The 24,268-nt window shown below is 38.5% G+C and overlaps 1 protein-coding gene and 1 long non-coding RNA gene across 6 annotated transcripts in view; one reads left to right on the top strand and one right to left on the bottom strand.

Moving 5' to 3' along the window:
• Positions 1–21,118: 21,118 nt before the first annotated feature.
• On the bottom strand, positions 21,119–21,996 carry LOC115304238. Its single transcript, XR_003914351.1, has 2 exons — positions 21,596–21,996; positions 21,119–21,267 (listed from the first exon to the last, which is right to left on the bottom strand). It is a non-coding gene; the product is annotated as an uncharacterized LOC115304238 (long non-coding RNA).
• A 76-nt stretch (positions 21,997–22,072) lies between these two features.
• Positions 22,073–24,268, top strand: part of ZNF438 (zinc finger protein 438) — a 174,523-nt gene continuing 172,327 nt past the window's right edge. For 2 of the 5 annotated variants that reach the window (XM_029954348.1, XM_029954352.1), the window contains exon 1: positions 22,073–22,152. The gene's annotated coding sequence lies outside the window, so the exon portion shown is untranslated. The other 3 variants (XM_029954349.1, XM_029954350.1, XM_029954351.1) reach the window with 3 other exon arrangements.

Raw genomic sequence — 24,268 nt, 5'->3', positions numbered from 1 at the left:
TTTGATTGCTAATGAGGTTGAATATTTCTCCGTATTTGTTTACTAACGGTTCATCTTTCTTAGGTGAATTTCGAATCTAAGAAGAAAATTCCCTGCCAGGTTTCCACAAGCTTTGACACCACGAGATTAATGTCATTGTGTGTGAGGGCTTTTCAGTTCCATGTAAGACAATTCCAAGTTTAGAAACTGGGCAAAATCATCAGGACTGTTTTTCCTGTGTAGAAAGGTTAAAGTAAAGCAGATGTGAAACTGGCCTCAAATCCCTTTTCTCATATGGTGTTATTTGTCAAGGATGTTAACTCTTGAACCTACACACAAAAGAATCCTGAAGAAATAATTTAATAGTCACTAAAATTACTTTTCATGTCGTTTTATCAATAAAACAAGCATACTAAATAACATAAGCATAATTATAATGAATGACCTCATTGGCCTTACTCTCTGAACTTCCATAGCAAAACCTCCTTGTTTTCCTTGTTTTATGTCCCCTCCCTTTCTTCTCTTCCGGTGCCCTGAATGTGGGTGTTCCCCCAAATTTCTGTCCTTAGGCCTTTTGTTGTTCTGCCTTTCCCTTTTCCCTTGGCGGTTTATTTACGGTGTGAAACTAAACTTCCTGAGGTGATTTTTCCCCAGACCTCCCCATTCCACTCATGGTTGTGAAATGCCTGAGGGTTCCCCACCAATTCAGCAGTGCTCCCACACTGACAGATAACCTCACAGTGAGGACACACTCCCTCCAGAAAGTGCTGCCTACTCGGAAACGTCACAGAGATGAAATGAATGTTTCTCCACAGTTCCCACACCACCACCTGACCACCGACCTGGTGGGTAAAGACGGCTTGTTCTCCATGGGTCCCATGCTTCTTGTTATGGACATAAAACAGAAGTTGCTGGACGAATTAGGCCTAAGACTATATGTTTCTAGCCTGTGATAAGATTTGGTATTACTACTTAACAATATGTAAAGGCTGGGATATTTCGTATCCAATTTCCAGTATCTCTTTTTAAAAAATGATGATTTGGGGCACCTGGATGGCTCAGTCGGTTAAGCGTCCAACTTTTGCTCAGGTCATAATCTCACAGTTTGTGAGCTCAAGCCCTGCTTTGGGCTCTGTGCTCACAGCTCAGAGCCTGGAGCCTGCTTCAGATTCTGTGTCTACCCCTCTCCCTCTCGTGTTCCATCTGTCTGTCTCTCTCTCAAAAGTAAATAAACATTAAATAAATTATAAATAAATGCTGATTCGAAGGGGCACATGCCCCCCAATGTTTAGAGCAGCACTATTAGCAATCGCCACATTATTGAAAGAGCCCAAATGTCCATCAATTGATGAATGGATAAAGAAGATGTAGTGTTTATATACAGTGGAATACTACATGGGGAGGAAAAAGAATGAAATCTTGCTATTTGTAACCATGAGAATGGAACTGGAGGGTATCATGCTGAGTGAAATCAGTCAGAGAAAGGCAGATGTCATATGATTTCACCCATATGTGGAATTTGAGAAACTCAACAGATGAACATGGGGAAGGGAAGGGAAAATAAGATGAAAAACAGAAAGGGAGGTAAATCACAAGAGACTCTTAAATACAGAGAACAAATGACGGTTGATGGGGATGGGTTAAATGGGTAATGGGCATTACGGAGGGCACTTTTCCGGATGAGCACTGGGTGTTACATGGAAGAGATGACTCACTCGGTTCTACTCCTGAAGCCAAGACTACACACTGTATGTTAACTAACTTGAAAAAAAAAACAACAATGAGAAAAAACAAAAATTCCTACATGAGAAGAGTCTATAAATGCCTGGTAATGGCACCCCTGCTTTAACTGAAACATGTACCTCCAGTTTACCACAGTCCCCATGGCACCCCATCACCTTAAACCTTCTCTTATTTCTTTGCCTCTTTTCTTAATACCCTCCTCTCCCTCCCTGCACTTCTAGACATGATCTTCCCTGGCCTGAGATTTTCTCCCCTCATTCTCCCGTCAACTTATTCCTCTGCGCGCCACACCCCTATTCAGTTTTAGAACCCTATTTGGTGCCGCCTCACCTCTTCTCTATACTTTTTCCTGACTGCCCACGAGCACCACTACCTGGTTAATCATTAGCTCCTGTCTACTTAGTCTGGAACATGTATACACCCAGATGTATTTATCTATAAATACTGGGCAACCAATGCATATTGAGAAGCCAGCATGCCCCAGGCTGTCAGCGAGAGGCTGCAAGGATACAGTCGAGTAAAATATGGTCCCAAGGAGCAGGGAGTGCAGTCTGCAGAAACTGCTTGGGCAAAACGTTGAGCAGGGTGTCCTGCGGAACAGAGGCAAGTCTACTCCATTTTAAAGCAAGCTTTCTAGAGTGAGTGACTTACTTGATCTGACATTTGAAGGACAAGGAGGAATTAGCTTGGCTAGTAAGTTCAGGAAAAGTGAATTTCAGGGAAGGAAGCCATAATGTGAGGAGACACACAGGCATAAAATACACAGTGTAGAAAGGCAATTGCAATCAGCTTTATATTACCACAGATTTTTTAAAAAGTGCATTCTCTAAAGTAGCAAAAAAATGAGGCAAGAATCATTTTAAACTACTCCCTTTATTTGAAACCACGATTTCCTTTGATTCCATTTTAAACAGTAAAATTAATTAAATATCACAACTAAAACAAATAAAAGCAGCTGTATTTTGAAGAAAAATTTAATTTTAACTTGAGGCCTACATTTTTATTCTTAGTTGCGTGATTTTATGTGCATATTGAGCCTGTTCTGGAGCTTTCTTTGGAAACAAGAGTTTGGAAGCAAGAACGCAACATAGGCCATTTTTAACATCAAGGCGATCATGCCACTTTGTTTTCATAGCCAGAAATATAAAAATTAAAGAAAAATGTTTCAAATAGAGTCAATGAAAATTGGATAAAAGCATGCAAAGCCTGCTCACTTATTCTGGGTAAAATAAGAACCTATTTTATTCAAACGTTTTCCAAATTATTTTCTGGAACTTAGAGCTAGATCAAATTTGATTCCCCAAATCTCCTCCCTGGGATCGTTTGGCAAAGACAACATGTTAGTGAGCAAAAATTTCCTTTTAAACTTCCAAATGGAATTTTCTGCCACAATATCAGGAAAATATTACCTGAATTTATCTTGTAGGCAGACTAAATGACATTTTACATTTTTAAAATTTGAAATCACTTTCAAGTATTAAGTCAGAAAAGAAGAGAACATTTTTTAAAACAATTTGCTCTCCCTATAGCTGGATTTTGCTTATAACTGCCTGAAGTATACTTAAAACACATTAATATTGGTGTTTACCTCTTAAAATGTCAAATTCTATATACAAAATTCCAAATATATCTGCCAAATATGCCAAGTACCAATGAAAGTTATTACTTTTGAAAGTTTTAAGTAATTGGTAGTTTCCTTGATGTTCTAAAAATAAGACCCCTACATCCTTCAGCCAAATATCTTTCCTTTTGATAACTAATAAACTTCAGGATGAAACATAAAAACTTTGTCATGAGCATTCAAATAATCATAAAGTAAAACATACACTCTAACACTTTTCATGGGGTTAACTAACTTGATAATGATATGAAGAGTTTTCATAGATTGTTGGGCAGAGTTCTAGGTGCTTAGCAGTGAATAATTATGATTTCCACCCCGCCTAAGGAATTCTGCACTATGAATCCTGTGTTACTGGAGCAACATCAATGCACATTCCTGTCAATTTTTTTAAAGCTCACTTTTTTCAGAAGAATTTTAATAGGGCTTCAAAGATAGTATTAGGTTTAGTTGTAGCCCAAACAGTTTGAGAAACAGTTCTTTTCTTCCATACCAACTTTAACCACAGTCATGCATCCACACATGGTCCAGCCCAAAGTTCTTGAGGGCAATCACAAGACATGAACTAACAGTAGGAAAAGGCAATGATTTGATCTTTTGCAAAATTCAATGTGTGATATCATCAAGCAAGACATTCTAAAGCCTAACCATAGAAAGGAAAATTCTGGAAAAGTTTCAAAAAATATCCTCTCAGATAAACATTTGGTAGTATTTAGAAAGCATAGTTCCCAGAGAATATCTCCAGTGCTGTGTAGTTTGGTCCTCCAGTGATTAAAAGGGATAATTTGGGGGCACTGGGCTCTGGGTGGCTTAGTCGGTTAAATGTCTAACTCTAGATTTTAGCTCAGGATATGGTCTCATGGTTCATGAGATCAAGTCTTGCGTAGGGCTCTGTGCTAAAAGTGTGGAGCCTGCTTGGGATTCTCCCTCTCTCTGCCTCATGCTCTCTATCTTTTCTATTCTCAAAAATAAATAAATAAACATTTTTTAAAAAATAAAAGGGCTACTTTGTATAAAGTCTTCATGGTTATTAAAATTTGTTCTTTAAATGTTCTAGTATTATTTAACATTACATGCTGCAGAGAACTGCACTCTAATAAAGGCACCCATATAGAAATATGGTTGGTATGAATTTGATTTAAATGCCATTAGAGCTGAGATAGTGCTATATGGTTCCTTTGAGTTGTGTTGTTAGCATAAAACACACGGAGAAAGTTACACCTTTACTTGCAATAAACTTAGATCTATCTTTGATATGTAAGGGAGCCTCATCAGATTTGTGTTTTGGCTACAATCTTCAGCTTCCTTATAGAAAAAAAAAATTTTAATGAAGAATATGTTCAAGACGGCCAAACTGATACAGCAGAATAAAGTGTTGCTGATAGCAGAAGATGGTTCCTAGTCTCCCCTTGTGCCTGAGCCCAATAAGCAAAATATTTGTTCATTCCATGTGAACACTTATGTCAACAACCTAAAACAGGCCATCTTTTGATGGAGACTTAAGTAAGATTTAAAATATTTTCATGATTCTCTGATTTCTTATTTGCTGTTGGAATAAACTCCATTGTCAAATGCAGAGATACATAAAGAGAAGAATCATTCCCATAGTCTCCTTACAAACCCATTCCTCTGATGTAAATCAAGCTATCTATCCACCCTATTTTTCATGCTCCACAAACGTATATATTCCTTTTTATGTTAACACACAAACGTGGAGTGTTTTTACTTCATAATAGTATTATTTGCACATTTTCTTGCAACTTGCTTTATCACTTAATGGCTTCTCATGGATGATTTAGCTGGTCCAGCCACAGACATATAATTCATTTTAAGGAACACTAAAAACTGAGATTCTGATTTGATATGCATCAAGATGCATTAAAATGGAGAAAAAATTTTTAATCATATTATGTTTTTATCTAGTAACATGGCATAAGTTTTTATTTATTGAGATTTTATTTTATATCTTTCAAGAGAAAAAGTTCCTCATATAGTTATAATTTTCATTATAATTTTGTTAAATTCATTTTTGTTATTCTTTTTGTTTTTGCTATCATGAAAAGGTGCATTTTATTTTTCATTTGTCTTTAACTGGTTATCACTAGTATAGTGAATTGTATTAATGGTCATTATCTACTCCTTTTATGGTAAGAGGATTATACACCCATGCTTGTTGAATATAATTTGCAACACCTTCTTAGAGAGGAAGCATTACTTCCTTTCCCAAATGGCTGACCATGTGACTTCATTTGGCCAATGAATGTGCGTGAACATGACATAAACATACCCAAACAGGAGCTCTGACTTCAATTGTGTGATTTCACCTAGCCTTTTGAGTTTCTGCTTTCTGGGATAAAAATGAACAGTTTAGCTCCTGGAATAAGAATACTTCTGAAGCAGACCTGGAGCCCGCCCACAGCTTAGAGTGGAATAGAGCCAACTGCCAAGAACTGTGAAGGGTCTCATATTTTACCTCACTTTGAAGCTAATGAGTTAACTTGCTAGTTTCATGGATTCTGAAGGAAGAACTCAACTCCTGGGTCAGAGAAAAAAACTATTACAACAAAAACAACATCCAGAATATCAACATGATTGTGTGGCTACCCTGAGTCTCCATTCCCACACTGGTGATGTGAAGAGGCTCAGATGGATGCCCAAACAAATAGTAGGTTGCATTATAGGAGAGGAACATGGAAATTGAAACACCATCATTTCATAGCAAGCAGTGATCAAGTTTGCTTTTTGTCCCAGAGGTAGAAATTATGTCCCCCCTCAAAGTTGCTCATTGCAAACACACCAGAGAAATGGCTAGGTAAAAAAATGATCTGGGTCTTGAAGGCTTAGCAGACCCAACAGGATATGTAGGAACAGGAGGTACATGAAGCAGTGCCTCCCAACACCAACCCTCAGCCCCCTGGTAATGAGAAATAAATGTTTGCTATTGTATGCCAATGCCATATTAGGGTTGTTTTGTTACAGAGCAAAGTTAACCAGAACAAAAAATACAGAAGTAAAGTCATTGATGTTTGTATATTTGTCTTATATCCTGCCACTTTACCTAACTCTCTTTCTGAAAAAATAATTTACTAAAATTTCTTGAATTTTCTAGGTATAATATCTTCTGTAAGTAAAGTGATTTCTTCCATTTTTTGCCCAGTGTTTATATTGATTATCATTGCTTATTTTGTTTCCTTACCTTCTGAATAGCCTAAATCTCCAAAACAGTTTTGAATAACAATAATACTAAATATGCCACTTATTAAGCTGTTGTCTCTTAGTTCCAGACTTATCCTTTGATACTTCACTTCTGATGTCAGAGCCAGAACTCTGCAGACCATGTTTTTGCTTCTCACAGTGGTTCTATGTTAAACTGCTGACAGGGATACTGCTGGGAGATCCCAGGCTGGAGAAGGAAGACTCGTTCCTTCCTATTTTTTTTCTGGGGGCTTCTTATTTGCTCCCAGTCTTTATGAGTGTCATCTCCCCAATGCCTCTTCATCTTGGCAGCAGCATTACCATCCAATAGGAGCAGGAGAATTCTGTATGGTTTTCCAATATGTGCAGAAGCCATTTCATTGCATTCCCCTTCCCTTACTCAGAGATACCAGAGGTCTGAATATCATTTCCACAAGGCCCCTTCTCTAAGGTTCTAAGTTTTAATAAATCCAGTCTCTCTTCTTGATCCCACCCACTCATAGGATGGTAGTTACTTTCTACAATTGCTACCTCTGTTATTCTAAGTTCTCTCTCTTTTTTTAAACTTCTTTTATTTTGTGAATAATTTGGCACTTAGTTAATAATTCCTTATATTAAATTCTCTCTGCTAAAATAACTGGTGTGATTTCTTGCTCCTGACTGACCCCTGAATGTTAGGTAGGTAGGTATTCCTATTTATTTTCTGATTTTAATGATGATAACTTTAACCATTCACTTTTTAATATGTGGTTGCTGGGTTTTGGTTAACTGCTACTGAAGTTTATCAAATGTGTTTATTATATATTGACAAATACATTTTTTCTTTAATTGTTAATGTAATAAGCTAGGTATTTTTCATAATGTTGAATCATCTTTATATTTCTGGAATAAATAGCTAATAGTTAACACTTTTGTAGCACTTACTACATATGCTCTAAGAACTTCATATATATTAATTTACTTAATAAACCTACTTGATCATGGCTTATAATTTCATTGCCACATCTGATTGCCAAATGCTTACTTAGAACTGATATTCATAGCTGAAATTGAGCAATACTTAGAATATTATATCACACATTGCTTTACTTGTTTCCTACTATCTTATTTTCTGTATTAAAGGGAAAGATCCTTGAATATCAGTGCTTTATCAATATTTTTCTCCTATTCAGTCAATATTACCATATCTTGTAAGACCGTATGATTCATAATTGTTGGATGAATAAACACAGTTAATAGATCTTAAAATACAGGAGTCCAGGTGTCTCAGTCAATTAAGTGTCCGACTTCAGCTCAGGTCATGATCTCATGGTTCGTGGGTTTGAGTCCCACATAGGGCTCTGTGCTGACAGCTCAGAGACTGGAGGCTGCTTTGGATTCCATGTCTCTCTCTTCTCTGCCCCTCCCCCATTCACACTCTGTCTCTCTTTCAAAAATAATTAAATATTTTAAAAAATAGATCTTAAAGAAAGTCTACTTTTTGGAAAACTAGCATTTATTCTGTAATAAATTTTAATTTTACATTTGTTTAAATATAAGAAGTTAAAATATATAACAATAGATACATTTACTATTAATTCAATGAGATCTTTCTGGGCCTATGTGTTCATTTCAGAACCCTGAAATTTTGTAAACTGTTGCTGATGCTCTCTCCTTAAACATGTTTTCATGGAGTTTTTAAATTCTCCAACACTTAATTAATAGCAATAATTATTTATACATATTTTTGAGTTACTGTGTTATGTTTTTAAGGTAGATTGTATCAACATTATGTCTTTTCCCAGAAGATTAAAGACAAATTAGTAAAAGATATGCATCAAGATTCTTAATGTATGAAATCATTTTCAACAAAATACTTTTTGTTTGGGTCAAAATTGGATTTCCATGGTTTGAAGCTTCAGGGCTTCTCCTATTTTGCTCCCACAGATTCAAGACTTGAACTAGTCATCAAAAGTTACCATGTTGCCCCTTTAAGGTACTCGCTAAAGGATTTGGCAACTATTTTCTATGATTTCACTTTACGTGAATTTTTTCCTTCAAAGCAGCTGTTGATATGTCTTTGTGATTAAGTTAAAGGACAAGCCATGCTATTATTTATGTCTGATTTTTTACATTTTTAACTTTTTGCTTATTTTTGAGGGAGGAAGAGAGAGGGGGGAGAGAGCGAAAGAGAGAGAGAACAAGAGAGAGAAAGAGAAAGAGAGAGAATGGGTCAGAGAGAGAAAGAATCTGAAACAGGCTCCAGGCTTATGAGCTATCAGCACAGAGCCCCATGTGGGGCCTAAACTCAGGAACAAGATCATGACCTAGGCCGAAGTCAGATGCTTAACCAACTGAACCATCCAGGTGCCCCAATTTGTGTCTTTTTAAAATTGCATTTTAAGGACCTTCTGTGTGCTCAACAACATACTGGGAGATAGATAAATAAAAATGTATCCTGTACCACCAAGGATCTTGAAATTTAAGGGAGTGATCAAATGTCAACTCAAATTTTATATAGAAATTATAGTGTGGGCAACCGTTTTTCAATCCCAATAGCAATAGGAAGAAAACGGATCAAAATTAGAGGAGCATGTTGCTGCTCTGAGGGTTTTTTTCCCTATTTGTTTTTGTTTTGGTTTTAATGCTAGGTTCTAATTTTATGTGATTTGGTAGGTAATGATTGGAGATTTATAATCACAGTCATTAAGGATCTTTTTCTCATATTGTCATGTCATGTTTGGGGGCAATAATGTAAATGATTATAATCAGAATTTTTTTACTACTAGTTTTTCTTTTTACTTCTCCTACTATTCTAAAGTGTTTAGTTCTAATTTTGAGTATAAGGAATGATTAGTATGTATCTTTTTACTAAAACACAGTTTTACAAAGCTTAAGCTAGACTTATTTGGCAAAATACACTATTTTAATTTATTATGTAGCCTGAAAATGGCCTCAAATACTTCTTGCCAGTTTCATTCTGTTTGTTTACCTCAGCTTCTGCAGTATATGTACGTTCTTATGTGGATCATATCCCTGATGATGGCAAAAACCTACACACAGTTTTGAAAACCACAGGTACAGGGAGCGATTTTGATGATATTCATCTAATTTTCAAAGTAAATTACGGCAGAGAACTATAGTTTGGCCACATTAAGTATAGTCTACATCACTACCCTATACTTTTATCTCAATTTTTACTTTACCTCGAACTATGAGACCTTTCTTTTCAAAGGTTTTCTGGGATTATGATTTAAAGTCAAGGAAATAAGAAATACATATAGTTTATAGAGTGTTAAGTGACAGATACAGGAATCTACTTCAGGAAATTAAAATGGCAACTTGGGGCAATTAGTTTTTCTTTTAAATTAGGTTTACTAAGATATATAAATTGTCTCATTCACATCAATTACGTGATATTTAAAGATATTGGAAAGTTTGTAGTTTAAAATTTCACACTCCTGACTCGGAGTTTGTTCAGTTTTTCACCAATGTCTGGAATGCCAACCAGAGGATAAATCATGAAATATGCTATCTATTTTTAATATGGTGTTAGCAGCCCCTTTATTATGTATATATTTTTTATGTTGTTTGTCTGTGTAATTGATTTTGTTGTTCGGTTCTTTAAAAACATGTTGATGCTATTTTCACAGAGAAAAAAAAAGCATAGACCAAAGGAAGAAAGTGATGTTGAACAAATGTTAATGGAAAATTACTTTCTTGGTTTAAAAATTGAAGTTGACACCTTTGAGTTGTGAAGATTTTGGGGGGAGGTTGTGCTATTTAATTCAAAATCTCTAAGATTTTAGGAAAACGATTGAAATCAGGAGATGGTCCTGAATGTGAAAAGACAAAAGATGGGGGAGAGTGAAAAGAGTAGAAAGGAGAGACCTCGGCAAATGCCTTTGTTCCATGGCAACATCTTTTCTGTTTTGAAAATAAGTCTTTGCAGGTGGGTTTTGTATCTTGCTTTCCTGTTCAAGGAAGAATGTTGATCATTTTCTGAATTTACCAGCAATTGGGGTGTGCTGAGGGCTCATTTATTTCTTACAAAATGTCGCTAACTCATTCCTGTCCTCTTAAATTTAAAACAGCTGCTACCCACAGGCAGAATCTAAATCTTAACAGAGACAGACAGAATTCCAGATTCTCTGTGTGCCTGTATTACACTGTTGTTAATAATAATCTCTGTCCGTCAAGGTGACAAGGGCACAATGTGCATCTATGCACATAATTTCTTCATACGTATATAAAAAGCTAAGGCTTTTATTTTATAAATAAAAACTCATAATTTAATTAAAAAAGAAACCTGACTGCTGCTGCAATTTGAAGCACTATAATTTAGTTTGCTTGAAGCACTGTATCATTCAATGTTGTTTCCTTTCTCTATAGTCATATTTTTAATATTCTTTATGAACTAGGATATCTTATTTTCTACGAGAAAATAGCAGAGGTGTCCAAGTTAAATGTTAAAAGGTAAAGTAAATTTGGGAAAAGAAATGTATGTTTAATGTAAAATTTATAAATTTATAATTTTATTTTCAAAATACATTTCATAATTTAGACCTTACACTCCTCAACATTTATTTTGTAGAGAAGACAGTTCCAACTTTTTGAATGGACGCATCACAGTATAAAATATGAATTTTTACATAATCATAAATACCTGGATTTTTATAGATAACACTGCTTTTTTTCGTTTTTTTACTTGAGTTTACATTGTTACCTACCAAAAAGAAATAATTTTGTTTCCTTCTCTTAGATTTTTCCTATAGCACCTCAATTTCTATAAACATAGATTCATCTGTTTTGAAAAATGCTAAAGCTTATTTTCATGCATAAGATAAATCACTGAAAGAGACAGTGAAGAATTCAAAAGGTACTTCATGTTCTACCAGAGTGAAATCCAAATCGTTCTTCTCCACAGTGGATTCATGGCTTCCTGCAAGATAAGATCTCATCCTGTTAAGGACTTCATCTCTGAAGAAAAGAGAACATAATTTCTCCAGGGAACTTTGGTATCATAATTCATAAAATCAAATATATCAATAAGCACAGCTCTTCTTTTAAAATAGTCATCCAAATCTCTGGAAACTAGAGTCTAATGCATTGATGTTAAATTGTAATATGCTATAATAATATAAATATGGAAAAGGGAACAAATCATTGTTTAATTATTAAAAAGTTTTCATTCTCATGAATAAAATTAAAATGCCCAGTAATCTTTAGTTAATACATTTAGAATCCCTTCCTTAGTGATGAGAATTAACTTTGCAATTTAATTTGACACTTCACAGTGTGAAAAAGAAAGATAAAAAATAAGCCTCTTGGGAAAGGGAGAAAAATTTCCAATCTCTAACTAACCAATCCAATTTAATCAGGTCTCTCTCCCGACCTCTTTCTCTCTCTTTTCTTTTCTCCCTCATTGATGTTTCTACTCATTGTCTCCCCCAGTCCTTTTCATATATATGTATGTGTATGTGTAAAATTTTATATGTATACATATAAAATAATATAACATAATATATGTATATACACACATACAGAACTAACATTAAAGTCTGAGGTTTTGCCTGGATTTGTTGACAGTCAACATGGAGTCCAGAATCTTAAAATGATTTAAAAAAATACATAGACTGTGTTAAAGGAGACACATGACACTCTAGATATAAGAAACTACCAACCAAATGCAGCAAAAATTTCCAAATGTTGAATACTTTTTATGGTGCCCATCTGATCTTGATATATATTATTCATGTATTCACCAAAAATGTATTCCAAATCTATAACCCCTGATGGCAAAGGGTCCAGGATTAGTCCCTGCCTAGAGAAGTCCATAATTTAGTAAGAGAGTCAGATAGGTAAACAAATAAGTTTTAGTATTAGATGGCAAATTCTTATATAAACAGTTATATGGTGCTGTGGGGGAAAACATGAAGACTTCTCAGAGGAGGTGACATCTGATCCAAGGCAGAACAGAAGGATAAGCAGAAGGTGGGAAATTTATCCTTGGCAGAGAGAAGCCTGTATGCAAAGACGTAGGTAATGGGGAATGAGGGGATATAAAGAAATAAAATGATCTGAAGGACAGTCAATGGTGACAGAGGAAGTGAGGAGAGAAAAATGAATTGGAGACAACCTATGAAAGCCTTTGTTTGCCACACTCAGGAGTTACTACTTTAGATTGTAGGCAAAGACTTTAAGCAGGGAAATGACATAATCAGTTCTAAGACGATCAGAGGTCAGACTCCCTGAGAAATAGTCACAGAAGCCCTGAGATTTGCATGCAGTAATTCATATAGGGAATAACTTTGGGAACCGTCCCTGTAAGAGAATAAGGGGAAGGAAGGCTGGGAAGAGGGAAAGTTGGGCCTCAGTGCAGATGCGTCAGAAGCTGTAGCTGATTCCATGGGAAGCTCTGGAGCCACGATGGCTGTTCAGAGTTGTCCTACCTTGAAGCCAAGCCACTAGGCCCCTTCCCCACACTGAGAATGACTGGATTGGGCTCTCCCCATAAATGAAGGGTAGCCTTGGGCAAGACTGATTCCTGCAGATGAGAGAATGCCTGGAGAGGGACACAGCTGTGAGCTATCAGCAACCAACACATCCAAAAGCTGGAACAAATGTCCCTCCAGAGGAGGGATCTGATCAATGTGTCACAGAAGCCACCACAAAGGTTTTATGTTTTTGTTGTTGTTAGGGTGGTGGTTTAGTTTTTTAGCCTAAACCTGACCATAGTGAGAAGGATGGTCTCGAGTGAGGAAAGATTAGTTAGAAAGAGATCAGATGGGGTTTTGTGGAAAAAAAAAAAAAAGGTCAGAGATGATGCCCAACGTACCATGGTAATTCAGTTGGGGGAAATATAGTCATTACATAAATGGTGCTTGAACAACTGGCTATCTATATCAGAAAAGAAAAAGAAACTCAACTCTTTCCTCACACTATACAACAATCTATTTGTAAATGGATCACATTCTTAAATGTGAAAGCTAAAGCTATAAAACTTGTAGAAGAAATCAAGAGAGAAATTCTTTGTGACCCTGGGTGAGTCCAAGCTTTCTTAGATAGAACACTAGAAAATAAACAATAACGTAACTGAAAAATTGACAATATCAAATGTTGGTGAGAATGTGAAGGGACTGGAACTTTCATACATTACTGATGAGAATGTAAATCTGTACAGCCACTTGGCACAAAATTTAAACAATTTCTTACAAAGTTAAGGATATATTAACAAAAAATCCAGTCCCACTACAAAGTATTTGTCCAAGACAAAAGAAAACATAAGAGTTGTATTCCAAAGTTTATAAGTGTTTAATCTATAATAGACAAAAACTGGAAACAACTCGAATGTATGTTGATGGGTGAATGGATAAAATAGATTGTAATACAGCAAGAATGTTGTATACTATGCAGCAATAAAAAAAGGGTTGGAACTAGAGATATAACCATATGGGTAAGTCTTTTTGCTAGGTAAGAGATGCAAGACACAAAACACTATATTATTATATTTATATAAATCTATTTATATAAAGGCAAGAGAATCACTGGTACCAGGGGTTAGGGGAGTGGAAGGGACTGATCACAAAGTAGTGAAAGGGAACTTTTTGGGTGATGGGAATATTACATAATACATGAATATTATAATTGTTTGGTGGGAACATGGCTTTATTTATTGGTTAAAATTCATTGAATTATATATTTATTATTTGTGAAATTTTAAAGTTTATTTATTTTGAGAGAAAGAGAGAGCATGAGGGCAAGTGGGGGAGGAGCAGAGAGAGAGAGAAAGAGAGAGAGAATCCCAAGCAAGATCTGCACCATCAGAAGTGTATAGCCCAATTGGAAGCTCAAACCCATGAACTGCAAAGGTTATGACCTGAGTCAAAATCTAGTCTCAAACACTTAACCAACTGAGATGCCCCCATCCTGAGTTTTTACTGACATCATCTCTCTGCTTTGTATTCACTCTAAAGGGTAATTAGAGTACAAGAACTTATATATGACAATAAACTATTGTTTAAATGTAAGGTATTTTCTTGCACATATATCAGCTTTTGTCACATCCACAATTTTGTTTTGTGAGATCTGAGTGACAAGGACTATCACATTTCTTTAATTTTTCTAAATTAAATCCAATCTTAGTTGCCATACTAGAGAGTCCAAAATTGCTAGCTAGCTAGCCAGCTATCTATCTATCTATCTATCTATCTATCTATCTATCTATCTATCTATCTATCTTTCCTGACTCCTATTCTTTCTCTTAGGGTTGTACACAAACCCAGAAATAATGGGGAAGAGCCTCAGCTCTTCAGTGTCTGGTGACTGCCAGTCCTGGTCATCTGGCCCAAGGGTTTGTGTCATCCATTCACAGATATGGATCCTCATGCCTCTGGATCATGTTTGGCCTCAGCACCATCTAGCTTCGTTGGCATGCATATTTCTTGGGGCTCTGTGTACACGTGAGCCCTGGACAGAACCCACAGCTGGTGTGAACCCCTTTTCAACACCCCCCTCTGCAGGCCCCATCTTTCAGTCCTCTCTCGCCTTTGAAGTTGTTCTCCAAGTATAGATCCTGGACCAGCAGCAGCACCTGAACACCACTTTTTCATTTTAAAGTTTGTCAGGCAACTCTAATGTGAAGCCAAGGTTGAGAATCATTGTTCTAGATGTAAGAACAATGATGATGACAGAGCTGTTGAGAATATCCGTAGTATAAATACATCTTAGGTATTTGAATGATTGAAGTCTAGGACAAGTGGGTTTTAAGTGAATTTAGAAATCAACACATCATTCTCTTAATTAGCTGAGAAAAGCTTCTTGGAAAAAGTGGGATTTGAAGTACAGGCCACAGAATATTCTGAACCTTCTCCTTCTTGCAAGCTGGGGGATTATTGGAGCTAGTGTGCCATCTTGGACTGTGAGGTGGCTTTGGGAATGTAGGTTGTGCATGATTGAGCAACAAGATGGGAAGAGCCTGAGTCCCTGACAGCTGACATGGGCAAAATGGCCCTGAATCACCTATGTCCAGACATTTTTACACATGAGAGAAACAGATCAATCTAGCTTATGCCTGTTATCTTGGGGATTTTTTGTCATTTGCAACCAATGTCAATAGTAGTACCTACTACATGTCCAGACAAGAGAATCTAACCAAAACAACAGACTAATGAAATACATTCTATATAGCCTCAGAGATTACTTTAAAATGCAATGTAAAAGTGACTGTGACTAATTTGTGGTATAGGGTAACACAAGAACCTGATAATTAACAAACACTCACTTCCCTTCTCCCATGTATCACTAGAGAACTGAGAAGCCAAGGAAAGCAAGGTGCATGCTACGTAAGTGCATGTTCTGTGAATCAGTCAGTACAACAATTGCATATGCCAGGCCATGCTGTAAGCCCAACTGTCTATTTTGCACTTCTGTTTTTCTTAAGTATTTTCCTTTTTTGTTTAAATACCAAAAAAAAAACCCCCAAAACAACTATATCGTAACGCACCAAATATCAAAAGGCAATATCCCTAATGCACAAAAATATTTCTTCTGTAGAAGACAGATATTAAATTTGTGAAAAATCTATTTCTAAAGGAAAATGTGACTATTGACCATCATTTAGAGCATTACTGAATTTCTGGGCAAAGCTGTTCATTTTGCAGGTTTTATGATCCTTCTTAAGCTAGAGACTTAAATGATCAAGCCCTTCATTTCAAGATTCGTCATAAACTCAAGTGCCTTCAGGGGCCAAGTGGGTAAGTTAAGTAGTCCCCAGGTGGGATTAGGGGAAAATGGAGAACATCTGCACCTCTGAACCAGGCAGTTCCACTCCAGTGCCCTGGGTGAGTGGGCGACCAACATCATCGGAGCTTCTGACTTTTTGGAGGAAGTCAGATGCTTGCTTTTAAAATATGTTACCTTCTTTCTGATAGTCAAATTCAAAAGCGTAAAAAAAAAAACACAACTCAAACACCTCTGTGAGCTGAGTACTGTCTCCAGTTTAAAGTCTAAATGCAATTGGATCTGAGTTTTAAAAATCAGATTTTAAAATATTACCTTGATCTGGCCTTAGTATAATTGCTTTAAATGGTTAAAAACTGTGACCCAACATAAAGGGCAAATACTAAATGAGCTTTGTCAAGTGGAGAAGAGGCATGTTGAATAAATTGCCCAGAGGCACTATCACATACCTTTATAGCCAGATAGGACTTAGCCAGGATAAAACTCAGAGATAGTGGTGGCTTTGTTTTCCCAGGCCAACGAGGCCTTGGGGATAACCACAAACTTCGGTGTCAACAGTGATGACTTTTGTCTCCTAGTTTGCTCCTACCAGTCACTCTGCCCAGGAGATGACATTCCTTCTTCAACTGAATTCAAGAAGTCTGATAAATGTTTTTTATGTGCCAGGAACTGCACGAGGTGCTAAGGACACACAGTGGAGTAAATCATGCTCGGTTTTCAAAGAATTCACAGCTTTGTCGGGGAGAGAGAGGCATAAACAGTTGTAATACAACACACTATTTGTTATTAAATTAAAGATGCCATCTTTAATAGGATGCACCATTAGTTTTTGCACTTCTAAGGGAAATAATGCACTGTTGTAACAAATAAAGGTTTTATAGGGAGTGCTAAGCAAGTGTTCAGTGAAGTTTGGCTATTACTAGCAGAGGTAATTAATGGTAGAACTTAAACTTGAAGAAAGAGTAGGTCTTTTCCAAGAGATAAGGGAGAAAATAGATTCCAGGGAGGAAGAACAGAATATACAAAGACTCAGAGGCCTGTTTCCAGGATATCTGCTTGCCTATTGTGCTATATACTAGGTGAGTTTTTTTCCCTTGAGGAATTGTAAATCTTTTTGACACTCTCTCCTTTCTCCTCCATCTTCCTCCCTTGCCCTCCAATCCCAACACACTCACAAAAAAAGGAAGCTTGGTCCTTTCCACTTTATACTCAAAAGCATGCATCTGGCCCTGTACTCAATCATGAACTTGGCTCCTGGGAGCAATGACACTCGTTACTTGTCTTCCATTTCCTTCCTTACTCCCCCATCCTACCCTCTTGTTGTTGGGAAGCCTTTGTTCAACATCTTTTGTTTAAGAGGATTAATTGCCAGCTCCCAGTGCCTGTCAGTTTCTTTTAGGGAACTTTATGCAAATAAAGCTCCAGGTGGCTTGCCCTGATTTCCCAGAGTTCCCCAGGGTAACACTCTATTAGGACATTCACTACAAATAACATTTATTGAGCCTACTCAAGTCTCTAGGAAGTTACTGGACTTGCACATAAGTACTCAGTTAATAACAGAGCTGAACCTGTTCAGTGTTCTGCTATGATATGCTGCATCATTGTTCAAAATGTTTTTCCTCCTAAAAGATTTTTCTTCTCAGTATTATTTCTATTAACACAGTGCCCCTTTTTAACATTTATTTATTAATAAATAATCAAAGAGAGAATAATAATAAAAGAGAGAAAGATAGAATGTGAGTGGGGGAGGGGCAAAGAGCGACAGGAGACACAGAATCTGAGCCAGGTTCCAGGCTCTGAGCTGTTTGCATGAGCCTGATGTGGGGCTCAAACTCACAAACTGTGAGATCATAACCTGAGCCAAAGTTGGACACTTAACCAACTGAGCTACCCAGGCACCCTGACACAGTGCCCACCTTTTAGAAAACAACTAGAATCTTGAGTAAGAAACCCAGCCAGTCTTTAAATTTGAGTTCATCTATCCATTCATTCCTCCATACATAGTTCTGGAGTGCCTACTTAGGATATTCAGCTACACGTTTAGAGGATTCGTGGCTGAACAAGACCAACATTGTCCCTCCTCTCACAGAGCTTACAGTCTAACAGAGAAGGAAATTAAAATCATTTTCGAGGTCATTCTCAGGGGGAGTTCCTGCAAAGAAGAGACCAAAAGGTGGAGAGAATTAGCTAAATGGGGGGGAAGACAGCAATAAAATACGACATGAGATACTTTGCAAACTGTGTGACACCAGACATGTAAAAGATTGTGTGATTATTAATCACACACTACTCCATAGCTCTACAATCTTTGTCCCAGGTCTCCATTCCACCGAGCTCCTTATCTCTGCTCCCTGCTCTGAACAATCTCTCTTTTATTCTGTCTAACTCTTGGTTTATGGATGTTTATTATATTGTTGTTAGTAGACCCTTTTGGGCTTACACTGGAGACAGGAGCATTTGTGGATGCAAGAGTGACCTGATTACTGTCTTGGCTGCCTGGAAAGAGACCTCTCAGACCAGATCTTGAAGCTGAGACAGATTCAAGTGGGTGGCAGAATGGCATTTGGTTTCTCTTGATCTTGATTCTGAAGGATGCAAGGAAGTCAGACAAGAGGTGGCGTGTAATAGTGTTTTTCAAACTTTTTTTGATCGAGACCCACAGTAAAAAATATATTTGCATAGCAACTCAGAATACAAACACGTTACTGAAACAACAGTTACCCAAAGTTTATGCTTTGGGAAAAATTACCCTCATTATGTGTGATACAATCTGATATGTTATATTTTGGATTCTGATTAGTGTTTGGATTCTGATTAGGGTGGCAATCTATTAATGGTTATAAAATCAAATTGCTGGGTTATGATGAACACCTTAAACAATGAAATAGAAGTATCCATGCAAAGACAGGCTGGGAAATAGTGAAGAAAATACCTGTGGAATCAGTCTTTAGGAGCTAGACTTTAAATATCTTGGACTTTCTGAGTCTCTGTTTCCTTTTCTTTTTTTTAAGTTCATTTATTTATTTTTGAGAAAGTGTGAGTGAGAGAGAGCAAGAGAGTGAGCATGTGCAAGCTGGAGAGGGGCAGAGAGAGAGAGAGAAGGAGATATAGAATCTGAAGCAGGCTCCAGGCTCCAAACTGTCAACACAGAGCCTGACATAGGGCTTGGACTCACAAACCGCGAGATCATGACCTGAGCCTACGTCGGATTCTCAACCAACTGATACTATATTGTATTGTTACAATATAGTATACACATACATATATAATACATATAAAATTTATTTTACACATATATATAATACTGTACTGTATTGTTACATGAAACTTCATACAGTCGGTGATTATGGCTATAGATACTGGAGTATGGATTCAAATCTTGACTTTGCTGCTTAGGGGCTGTGTGATGTGAGATACTTACTTAGCATCCCGTATCCTGCTTGCCTTGTGTGTAAAATGGAGATTATAACTGCATTTACCTCAGTCAGTTGCAAGGATTAAGTGAGATAATGCAGTGCCAAGTACACATAAACATTCAATAAATAGTAGCCATTATATTTTGACCTTTTATTTTCCCCTAGTATTAAAGTTCAACTTTTCTCAGTCTGTAGTGTAGGACCAAGGAAGTGTTATGAACTAGTGTGTTCTGGGAGCTAGCTTCCTAGGAGCAGCAGATAACAAAGCTCAAGAGCCATCAGGGGAAACTAAAACCCCAAAGGCCAGAGGGGAGGCCCTTAGTCCCTCTGGTGCTAACTCTTGAATGTCCAGGGTTTTATTTTCTTAAAGAAAGAAGTTCTTCTTACAGTTCCTTTCTCTAATATTAACAGTTTTGACCCTAGCTCCTGGTTTCTTGTTTAGATCAGATTCCAGTTTGTCATAGAAACTTGACGGGATCTGAATGTGTATTTCCCCACAAATTTTTCTTTTACGTTCCCTGAGGTTCCTCTTTGCTTGGGTACCCCTTCTGCTTGTCAATCTTTTCTTGCCACATTACTACTTTCCTGCATCTGGAAGTGTCTGTTTTTGTTTTTATTTTAAATCTTGAGGTAGTAAGAGAAAAAAAAATACTGAATAATAAGATGGGGGGAAAAAAAAGAATGCAAAATCTTACAGAAGCAAAAGTATTCTATGTTAAAAACATTGAATGAATTTAATGTATACTTCTTATCCATTTCCACTCCAAAAAATGAGAGATGACACTTACTTGTGAAAAACTCCCATAGGTATATCTGGAATCTCAAGAGAATTCCAGCTTTTCGCATGATATACATAAGGCATTTTATAAGTATGTTAACAATGAAATTTACAACTTAAAGTTTTCTTAAAATTGTGTTGCAAAGAAAAAATTAGTATCATTATTTTGAAAATACGTATTTTTTTTTCCTATAACTTGGCTCCATGGGGGGAGTGTCGAACTTTAATGTAATGATCATGTACAGACTTTGCAAACTTCTTACATTATTTGATAATAATTAAAACCCTGCATAAAAGTATAGTAAGATGTACAAATATTGCTCACATCAGAAACTTTTCAAAAGTTTAGATTTCTCCTGAACATACCTATTTTTTAACCAGCACAGATGTCAAGTGTTAAAGACTAATAATATTCTCCTGTAATCACTCCTTTCTATGAAAATACTACAATATTTTCAACGAAAGTGTAAACAAATCGTTATTTCCGGTTTTATTAATCCCGGAGCTGCCTGACAAAAATCCCCTGCCTGATTTAGCCATTCGTCGTGATTCCGAATAAATATTCAAGAGATCCTCGCTATCTACAATATTTCCTCCTTGGGGTCGAGTTCCAAGGCCTGTTTTTCCCATTCTTTATTTTTTCTCCCAAGACAGATTTGTCTGAGCCACTTTTAACCATAACGTTTATTGTTTTTCTGCTTATGAGAGCAATGTAAGAATCCTACAAGCCAGAAACAATCTGTTAATACATCGTTGTTAGTTCCTCGAGCCTTTAGTTTTCTTCTAGTGAGCTATCTTTTAAGCAAAACTGGTCCTTCCTAAGAGCAGAAAGAAAAGCTGAGACCCTGGCCACTGTTAAGGTATCGCCATATGAGTGGGAGGTGGTGGAAAGTTTACACCCGCCGATAAGTGTACATTTTTGTTTACACAGACAATCGTTTGTCAAATTTAATAATAGTGAACGGGAATCTATAAGTAGCTTCACCGAGCCCAAACGGTAAATTCAGTAGGAAAGACACACTAAACCTCTTAGGCGGGGCGGGGGCAAGGCGTGGCAGGCGGGCGCGCTTTGCAACCCAGAGCTCGAGCCGGCGCCGGAAGGGCGGACTCGGAGGGGCGAGTCTAGCCATCGTGGGCGGGGCTTACCAAAGGCAGGTCCGGTAGGGGCGGAGCCGGGGGCGGATTCGGGGAAAAGGTCGGGTGGGAGTTGGGGACGGCGGGAAAGCTGACTCCTCCCACTCGAGAACTTGCTGGCACCTGGTGGGGAGCAAATGGCTGTTTCCACACGTGGAGAACTTTTAATGAACACGTGAGGGAAGGAGGCAGTGTCTACGGAAAATCTACTTCACAACTCTGGCGTCCGACTCCAACCCCCAGGGCGACAGCTTGTTCTTGTGTTCCCAGGGTGGGGATGGGAGTGTCTACGCCCCCTTCCCTTAACGTCTCCAGCCCTCGGCCACAGGTTTTCTGAGAAGCTCGCTCAAGCAGTCCCCGCCCCAGGAGGTGGCCACGCAGGCCATATGCGCCTGCGCTCGGCGCCACACTGCGGGGGCGGGGCCGCCGAGGAAAGGGGCGTTTCTCCCGCCGTCGCGCGCGGGGCGGAGCCGTGGGGGCGGTGCGGCTGGGCGCCCAGAGACCTGACCTTCCCGAACGCCGGGTCCCGTGACGTCACCTCGCCGTGACGCGCACGCTGTAGGAAAACTGTAAGTTTCTGAGGATTCCTGCAGCTCCCTGGGCCTGCGGGGCTCTGTCTGTTGCTCGCATTCCCGGTGTCGGTGGTGGCTGTGGACGTTTGATCATTGGGCGATCGGTGAACGCGGTGAAGGGACAGGTGCCCGCCCAGAGCGGGACCGCACCCTCTGCGACGGGCGGGACCCAGAGTGCGTGGAAGCGAGGCCGCGCCCCGCGGGACAGGCCCTCACTTCTCCCCTGGGGCCGGGAGGCCTCTAGGAGCTTTTGGCGAGAACAGGGAAGGGGGAAGGTCCAGATGGGAGCGACCCCTTCCCCCCCACCCCCTTTTGATGAAGGGACGTAGATTCCTCTCAGCCCTGGAGTTTGACCTGTGAAGAAAGGAATGAAGGGTTTTACCAGAGACTCCACCTCTGGGCTTCTTTGGGGATCCTACAAGTGACCAAATCGCTGAGGATCAGTTATAAAGATAACCACCTGCTGCCTCGGTTTCCTTTTTGTGTAAAATGGAGGTAAAGCAGCCCCTGACCTAATTGTCATTCGCACAGAACCGGAGACATTGTGAGAGCACGTGAGGTAACACAAGCATGTAAACTTGCTAGGTGAAAGCTTAGGACAGTCGTTATTCTGCGAATGTGGTGGCCAATGGCCATTTAAGAAAGATCTGGTAGGTAGGGGTCTTTTTCACAGTTTTGCCCCTTGGCGCCCACCTGTCACCTGATCATGGACAGCACTTGAGTCTGATGGGAGATCTCAACTGTTGTCACTGAACGTGGTGGAACAGGAATCAAGAAATGACTGGTAACCTTATCACAATGTTCTTGACAACTGCGAGGTCCCCTTGCCTGGGGTTTTTAGGGAAAACTTTCATTTTGCTGGATCTAGTGCATTATACTCGACAGGTACACTGAGTTTTGGAGTTGTTGCCGTGTCCACTTGGAATATCCGATGGTCATATTTGAATTTGAATGTTTTGACTTGCCAAGGGTTACTATGTCATTGATGAGTTAGTGCTATAATAACTTCTCAGATTCAGGGATAAGTATTTGTTAGGACCTTTGAAGGGAACACTACCGTACAAATTACAGGGTGTATTTATTCCAGAGATTGAGAGATCACATACTCTGAGAAGCCTTAGAATAGAAAGGAGGGGTGCTCATTTTTGTTCTGCCACTTAATAGGCTTGTGTCCAAGGACAGGTCACCCAACCTTGGGATTTTCTTATCTTGTCTCAAATAAGATATGATGGTATATTTACTGTAGCTTTTTCAAGGAACACATGAGATGGCATGTGTAAGAATGAAAGGATTTCTAAGCGTGGTTATTGTTATTAAGAAATCCGCATAGGTACCCTAGCCTGAATAAGAGAGGTGTTCATTCAGAAGTCAGGTTCTGAGTCAGTACTAGAAATAGAGCAGGATGCAAGATATTCTGTAAGCTAGTGGAGGTCATTTTCCAGTGGGGACATGGGCTACAGAGAGTAAGAACATAGTGTTATTTCAGATGGTGATTGAGTAGAGTGAGGAAAAGGAAGATACGAGAATGGCAGTGGGGAATGGAGCAGGCTTAGGTAGGGGCTGTCAGGGATGCCTTCCAAACGGTGACAGGTGAATCAGTGGAATTGAGAGGAAGAGCGTGAGGTAAGAACATTTCAGGCGGGGATTGTAAGAGCAGTAAAAACACGGACCTCACTGTATTTGGGGTCGTCTTCTAAACACTACATTTTTGCACCAACCTTAGGAGGTAAGCAGCAATATCTCCATTTTTATGGATGAAGAAACTGACACACAGAAAGGTTTGCTCGAGGCTGTACAGCTTCACCGTATTGAAGTTGGGCAATCTGACTCCAGAGTCCGTGCTCCACATGACAGTCCTGTCGTGCCTCACAGCAGGCGCAAAGGAACGATGCTGTGAGGTGGACACTGGCCTGAGGTGGCTAAGGCAGAGCAAGGTGAGTGTATAGATCACACCAGGGAAGGAGGGAAAGGGGAAAGCGGTGGCAGGTGGTGTTGGAGGACAGGCTGCGTTTTAGGGGTCTTTGTTGGCTATAGGGATGTTATTCTAGGTGTGATAGAAAACCACTGGGAGGTTTGTATCAAGGAGGTAGCTTCTCATTTCAGTTTTATTGAA

The sequence above is a fragment of the Suricata suricatta genome, chromosome 10, assembly GCF_006229205.1.
Source record: "Suricata suricatta isolate VVHF042 chromosome 10, meerkat_22Aug2017_6uvM2_HiC, whole genome shotgun sequence".
Taxonomy (NCBI): Eukaryota; Metazoa; Chordata; class Mammalia; order Carnivora; family Herpestidae; genus Suricata; species Suricata suricatta.
This window is presented reverse-complemented; position numbering and strand designations above follow the sequence as displayed.